Below are 8868 nucleotides of genomic sequence, written 5' to 3'. Positions count from 1 at the left end.
CATGCGGCATTGACATGTATTACGGCGCGATCATCAATAACTCTAACGGTACAGCAATTTGCATATGACATATATTTTATGGAGTCAAATATTACTGAGCAAAAACACTGTATACAGTATGTGCGACAGTGACAAAACCAATAAAGTCATCGTTGTCCTCCTCGTCACTTAATCATAATTGTTCATAAGGAACTCGAACCATCGCCATCGATCGTTATTAAACGACACTCGTCGTATTCGAGCTGTCGTCGTCATTGTGTCCGTCGGACGACATTTCCGCTCTTCTCCCGTAAATTGCAATACAAAATACATCGGAAATTAATTTTTTCCAATATTCGGCCGACGGCCTCAACGGTTGGTGAGTGTGTTTTTAAAATCGACGGCTGAGAGTAGGCATCTAAAAACGATAGCAGAATCGAATGCTTGTTTTCTCGTGTCTCGTCTCGTTGTACCTACGTACTTAAATCATTTCGATTACCGTTATAATCGATTAGTGTCTTGACTTTTTAACGGAATTGGGTCGCCAATTAAATCGACAGTAAATTAATGACAAATTGACGGATCGGTATGTTTCCAATACACCTGCCAGCAACAGTGTCCCGGTGTAACAGAACAACTATGCCTCCAGATATACATAATCTGGGTGTATGCTTTTTATACAATTTTAGTATCCCAGGTACACATTTCCTAGAACATTTATACCCACCCCAAAATTATAGTCCGGTGGTTCAAATGACCTAGGATAATTATAACACTGCCACGGGAGTATAAATTTCCATACATAGGACAATAATATTTAAGGCGATATATTTATAGGATTTTTTTACCTCCTTTCGTCAATGTGGAAAACAAAAATATCCTAGGAAAATATCACAGGAGTGTGATTTGCCTGTTACATCGACCAAAAATAATCTTTACCCCGAAATCAGTTGTTGGATATAATTCCGTTCACAGGCCAGTTACGTCGGACAAACACGGAAACCGGTGCAACGTAAATGAAAAACATTTCGCGGCCCCGGGGAAAGGGAGTTCAAAATAACCGTACTTTGGTCAACCGTAGCATTTTAGTTTACGTTCTAATTATGCATTTATTATCGATAGTGAGACAAGTTGGATACATTCGAAGCCATTGCCGTCGCAGTCGTGCCTCGGCAATCCAGTTATTCGTCCAATAACTTTTAACCAACGTCACCATTTAAATAATCCCTCAGCAAGAATGAGACGTGCAATCGAATCCGAGAATATAATATGTATTTTAGGCTTTAGTGTTGTGTATAGTGACTATGTAATACATATATATTTAGACGACGAAGCGAAGTTAGTTTGATACAGAATATTTTTCTTTGCTGGGTATAATATAATAACAACATAGTTGCAATTGAATAAAATAATAAAGTTTAGATTTAATTCAAAAGCTCAGTTCAGAAATACGTCTGCAGTATTGCTCAGGTTCATGAACGAAAAAGTCTGATGTTTTGTGTTTGTTTTCCCTCGAGGATTGAGTTATTGAAATCATCTTGTTCAATCTCTCAGAATTTCCTTTCATACAATATTAAACACACAATATAACTGTTATAGTGTTATAGCACATCGTTTTGCTTTTAATAATATTTTTCAACTTGTACGAATTACTAGTTACGTTTACAGCTGAGACGTTTTAGTTGTACCAGCAGCAATAACATTTGAGCATTTGTTTTCATGAAAAAATCACTACATTCATTTGTTTATGACGTAATAGTTAAATGACTCATAAGTGCATTGATAAGAAAAGGTTTATTGTGTTATTTTAAAAGGAAAACAAATTTGAAAAGACATGTATTTATTTATACTCTAGACACTAAAGAGGAAACCAAAACGTTGGCATTTCGATCAAAAGGTAAAAAGAAACGAGACGTTGAGAAATAGGTAGCAGTATATATATTGGTGAAAGAGTAGAATTCTCTCTTCAAAATATAGTCTTAAAGGACAATGTATTGGTATTTTCAAATCGATTCGACGATCAAAGGTGGCACAAAAGGCGTTTTTTAGTTCTTTGTATTTTTTTTTTTTTTAGTTTTTTTTTTGAACGATATATTTTCAAGTAACAGATGGATTTGGACTATATTTGTCTCACCAAGTACATTTTTGTTTGTATGTCTGCAAGGTCGTCAACTATTTCTGTCCTCTACTTCTAGTGACCAAGTAGGATCCGATATTACCTTCATCGTAGGCAATATAAAGAGGTAGAAAGTAGGCTACCTATATAGGTTAGGTGAAATAAATAATAAATAAAATTGGTTTCAACCGAATGGAGCGAACGAAAGTCCAAACGCGATTTATTTTTTAAAAGAACACCCCTTTTGTTGTTCAAAGTTTTTTTTTATTCCCTTGTCACTGCGTACTCAACATATATATATAATATAGTGGTGGTTTCAGTAGTATTTTTTTGGTAAGGCGAGATGTCCATCACAAACCTCCTACCCACAAACACACTTTAAAAAAAATAATTTATAGTGAATTAAAATATACTACTTTTTGTTTAATGTCGGTAGACATAACCGACGTAATAAAAATTGGATCACCACACCTGCTGTCAAGTTATTTTGTTGTGTTTGAATTCTAAACCACTTCTATTTATGGTATGACTATAGTTAATAGCATTAATAGTATCATATATAGTCATAAAATGTAATAACGCGATTGATTCTTCCCACATTTTAAGATAATACTGTGGTTATAAACTTAGACGTTAGAACGAAAACGATTGTCCCATTGGGATGATCATACTGCACTCTTAAAAACCAAAATGTTCAAATTGCGCCGAATGAGACCACTTTTCAAAGAACTACACCGATAAATATTTCGTTGGCAGTTGCATATTCTCTGTAATTTAGTACCGATTATACAATAACATTATTAGGTGTCGTAACTAATATTGGTAAAAGAAACTTAAATACACAGTATTTTGATTTTTTCGTATTGTAATTATTTAGGCTAGGCATGTATACAATTTTAATTATAGATATTTATTCATTAGTTTTGTAAAATTGTTATTTTATTGTTTTGTTATTTTGAAAAATATAACATTTATATACATCATAATTTCTAAATTTTAGCTATTATAATAATATGTATTTAGTATGATAAAAACATTTTACATTATGGATTTTAAAAACACAAATTATCCTTACAACCATCGACCGATATTCATAGATAAATAAGTGTGATCAAAATGATTTCGAAAACCTCACTATAATTGATTTGATGAATATTATAGAAAGTTAAATGAAATGGAAAATATTGAAATACTCAATTTTGACTGTGTTCTTCGGTACCAAAGGTAGTAATAAAATATTAACTGGGACGCTCAAGGTCGGTTATGCAGTAAAAACATTATTTTTATGTCAGTTCACTCTCAATAGCAATACATTATCTTCTACATACGTACTAGAAATATTATAAAATAGTTCTACTCGGAGTGCACTAGGGAGTACACTGTTGTACAATTGTTATTGTTCGCACCATTGTCGATGTAACGAAATATTGGCATAATATAACTTTCATTTACCGTGACGATAACCTGATAACAAGAAGCGTTTTTCTGGAATCGTCTATGGTAGAGATCCAACATCCGAAGGTTTTCAATAATCATTATTCATTCTTTATATTATTATTAATACTATTTAGAACAAATAATATAGTCTGTTAACAGATATTTGCCTCACTCCATGTCCCATGGCCGGTCTCATGCATTACTCTGGACATGTTATGTCGATAAAGTAAAATATATTATAGGTAATTTCAATCAAATTATTACGAATTTAATTTTCTAACCGTCAAAATAGTAACTAGACGTGAAATTGCATTCTAAATTGTTTTGACGATTCGTTACACAACCTGAAAACGACATTATTATTAGTGCAATTCAAAAATACAACTTTTTCTCACCAACTTTTGCTTAATGTTATCTTACACCTTTTATGTTCCTATTTTAAAAGACCGTATTTCAGGTTTAGTGTAACAATAAGTTATTTACATAATATAATACGAAGAAAACAAGAAGTCAACGCATAAAATTATGATTTTAGAACATAGTATATATGCCCATTATACGGATTGAAAATAGCAATGGTCTGAAGCATATGGCTCCACAAGAAAAGTTTCACTGGTTCTCCATGAACTTATAAAGTCTAAAACTTGAAAGTATATTGCACATCCTTGTACAACCGTAGGTAGGTAATCAAAATAATATACGACGCGCGTCTACAATTTCAAGTTATAATATTATTGTTTATTAAATTAAAGTTTTTTATTTTATACTTTGGCAAACTACAAACGATTTCGTGGAGCTATTTTGTTCTGCAACTTTGGTTATTACGTTAATATTTAATATAGAACACTAGCTGACAATAAAGTGTTACTGTGTTGCTAACGATAAACTCTTTTTTATAAAGTTTACTTCAAAATTACTTATATTGTTGTTATTATTATTACTTTAAAACAAAATAAAATTCAGAAATCTAGTTTTGTCTCTCTATTCTCAAAAATGTTCAACAAACATCTCAAAATTGGATAATATTTAAAATAATTAAAAAAATTAATTAATTCACGATCTAACAAAATAATGACTTAGGTAACGTAGTTATAATAATATGCCCTTGAGAATAAAAACTACATGCTTATGTACTTGGTATATATTATGAATTTTTTTATTTAAACAAGACAAGTAAATCTCAAATAATATTGTGTATGGATTTATTTTAAAATTTTAATTATGTGCAGTATAATTTAAATGTAGAACATTTTCAACCAAATACAATGTAGGTACACCGAAATATTTTTATGTTTTAATTACTTGGTGAGCCAAGTACAATATTATATTTCAATAATTAGTAAATCTACGAATTTCATTATTTGGTATTTTGTACTGCATGCGCCTTTTATAATCATCAACATTTTAATTTACAACACGATTATTGTGTGTTAAGTTACAGAGCATCTAAACGTGGATCTTATTGACTTAAATTGACGACTGTAAAAGTTGAAATATAATTTGTACTTAAAATTATACGCAGGTCTTCAGTACACATAATTCCATGATAATTAGGTACAGAAAATGTATAAAATTCAGATTGTTACGGTACATCTTAGATTATTAGTCCTAACGTGAAATGAAATGTAAAGATACAATATCTAATAACAAATTACTGCTAGAAGTCAATTATAGACTGTTAAATGTTGAAAAATCGAAACCAGTGTATAAAATACTAATACAAGACGTATATTGGTCATGAATCACAACTTCATGGTGTAGATGTTGTTCGTCGATAAATCACGAGGAAAGAAATCGTTGAAATAAGGCCTACGGCCGCGCAACGAAAGAAATAAACCGATTTTTCGTAGCTATTAATTTAACAACTCGCCATATGAATGTTAACGCCGACCATCATCGAATGAAACGGCACAAACGTCTACACATTATGTGCCGATAGGAAATGCGTACGATTTATCCAAGTCATCCCGCGAAAGGTGTGCGCCGTTATAATAATGTTGGTTTCATCGTTATATCGTGACGTATCGTTTTAAAAAAAAAAAATATTTAGAGTCGTACGTTTTGAATAAATTATTAAACGTGACACTTGGGCACAATTGCGCATATTATTTGCACGTGGCGGTCTCGATCCGATGTATTCTTAAAAATAAAGTCATACGTACAAACAAAACAAAAATGCTAACGCGTTCTTACGGTCTACATTCTTTTCGGCGGTTTCGAAAAAAAAAAAATATATATATATCAGACGAATACGTCAATCGCCGAATATCATAATATTGTGTTGTACATGTACCTACCCACCCATCGATATAAATCAAATAACAGCTGATCGTCGTGCTCGAATCGAAACATGTTCGGTGCGTGCTCTGCAAGCGTCGTTCAAATCAGAGAAATTCGATGATTTTCTGTTTGTTTTTTTTTTTGTTTTTTCGTCGAAGGTTCGAAATTGAAGAAAACCGTGAACGTTATACAATATCGAAAAATCACAGGCAATATAATATAATGCGATCTCTGCGCAGTAACGGGTTATCGTAGTGTTAGTCCGACATTATATATTACTATATTATTATAATCGTGAACGAATCTCGAAACTTTCGCGCCGCCTGGTGAAGCCTGGATATTTTTCTCGAACCGACGAAACCACCCGAACACCGGCGACGGAGGTCCCGAGGTTTCCGGATTCCGCGGAGCTTATCGTTCGTATTTATTTTAGATTATGAACGAACGAGACACGATTTGCGGTGTCGCATTGTCAACACACACGCACACACACACGCACACACACTAACACGCTCCAGCAGCGACACAAATATTTCGTCTCCGTTATCGCCCCCCCCTAATGTTCGAAATATCCTTCCGAGGCAAGTCATCAACTGGCGTGCGAGATATGAGCCCTGCTGATGTCCCCGTCTCCCGGTCTCTTTTATCTGAAACGGTTTTTCGTCGGAAACTATACCTGGCGGGAAGCCTATTTGCGGCCGGATGAACAATTGTCTGAATGGCCGCCCGAGAGAATATCATACCGCGGCGCGGTTATCTTTTTCGCGTCTCTATTTTTCCGCCGTCATAAACGCGGTCGGCATACACGCGCGTCATTACGTATTATCAGGTGTACACATTAATATATATACACACATATATTTGAGGAACGGAACGGAATAAAAACCAGACGAGCGCGGAGGGGTGGAGGGGAAACACACTTGTGTGCGAGACTGCCGATCGTTTTCGTCGGATCCGGAAACGTATATAAAACACTCGCCGGTCGTCCGCACAGTTTCGCTCGTCGTCGACTGCGATTTACCGTATTTTTTCCCCGGCACAGTCCATGACTTCGTGTGCTTTGGGCACCTACCCACTGCGCCGGAGAGTGAGAGGGGCCGGCAAACGATGCGCCGTCGTCGCGTGTACCCATCATCGTACGATATGGTGAGTAGTGAGTATACACCTACTAACACACGGCGCAGAGCAAACCGAAACGGGGGGGGGGGGGGAACTGAGAGTACACATTCTACGACAGCGGCGGTGACAGTGTATAATGTATATGATATACTCGCTTACCCCGGCGGCGGCGGGGGAGGGGGGAATCGCCGGTTTCCACATGGCGGACCGGCAAAAGAAGAGTGGAAATAAAAAACCACCGCCGTCGTCGGATCCGAGCGCACGAGAGCGGGGCCGTCGACCTAACTGATATCCATAATATATACATTATGTATAATATGCGTATTCGCAGTGTTTACCGAATGGTGAATAAACCGTAATTTCCGGGACGAAATCTTCGGAAATACGTCCTGAGCGTATTACAATGTACACGGTAAATATTCGCTTAAACCGCCTAGACGTGTACACACAATGTTGTTGCTATTATACATTGGTGCTGAGTATTGACTATTTACCGCAGCCCGGTCGGATGGTCCGTTTGGAATAACTTTATCGGAGAACTCGCCATTATGACCACCGTAATCATAGCGCATTATCGCATCGGTCAAACGGATTTAACGATAATCAAAATTGTATATTTACACCCGAAACGAGTTCACACGTCATAGCCACCGTAAGTAATACAATTATTACAAGATCAAAAGAAAACATAATTTAATTTGAAAATTGGTATCGAATCTTATAATAATATGCGGTAAGTTTTTTTACTAATTTTGTTTTTATTGAAATTGAGATAATATCGCAAGACATTATAATTATTATTATACGACTTAACACATTAACAATCATCCGAAATTAAAACAAAAAACAATTTTAAGCAACGTTTAAAATTCGTATACGCTCCATTACTAACATTACTTTATATCATAAAAATGTATTATTATGATTCCATTTGATTATTTTTATACATTTTGCCTTTTAAGTGCATATGTGGTTTATTTAGTTACTTGAGTTATTCCTGTTTCTTAAATTATGACTTGTTAAATACAATTTTTTGAATTCTTAATAAGTTTCAAATGTGTTTACAATTTATTATAATTACGAATAAAATACAAAATAATAAAATAACGAACTTTGTTTTTACTTAATTAGAGAATGGTTTTTGAGTTCACATAAAATACAATTGTATCACCCGAGGCTAATATTCATTAAAATTTCTGAACCGTGGTAATATTAAGAAAAAAACTCAAGCCAAAAAACAACCTTCTGGAAAATAAAGAGCCAGAATATCCTAAGAAAAAAATGTTCACCGAGTTCTTTTCGTTAAAAGTAGTTCATTACGGAGTTCAAAGCCAGTCAGGTGTCTTAACTTTTAACCCACTCTTGATTTTTTTTTAATGCAGTGTGACTTGTCTAAAATGTTCAAATTCAGAATACGTTTGAAGACCCGAAATCATAATTTGCAATGATATTCCTATTCGTTTAAATCGAAAAAATATATATTTCACATTCCAGTATCAAAAGTAAAAATCGTTTTGAATAGTTAATTTGTTTTGAAAATATAAACGAATAAAATACATACATATTACATAATAAAGTTTAGGTATCACGTAAAATGTAAATCATATTTTTAAATTATATCGTTTTTTGACATTCGGTATAAGCTAGCAATGTGCATGAAATTAAATACATCACGTGAAATTGGAAAAAGATTCATTTTTTGATATGTCAAAAATACGAAACTCCCATTATTTTGTTTGAGAAAAAATGTATAAGAAATAGCTAAATTAAAGATCGAAATCCACAAAAAGGGAAGTTCCGTCCAGAATAATTGATTCTTGAATTTGACGATTAATCAAACTTAAAAGTTTCATCAAACATCACTGATGAGTAAATCCACCAAACTGACTTTAGCTTTTTTTTACAAAACCTAATCCCATCGAACATTGCCCATTTTC

The sequence above is a fragment of the Myzus persicae genome, unplaced genomic scaffold (assembly GCF_001856785.1).
Source record: "Myzus persicae strain clone G006 unplaced genomic scaffold, MPER_G0061.0, whole genome shotgun sequence".
NCBI lineage: Eukaryota > Metazoa > Arthropoda > Insecta > Hemiptera > Aphididae > Myzus > Myzus persicae.
Note: the sequence above shows the minus strand (reverse complement) of the source record.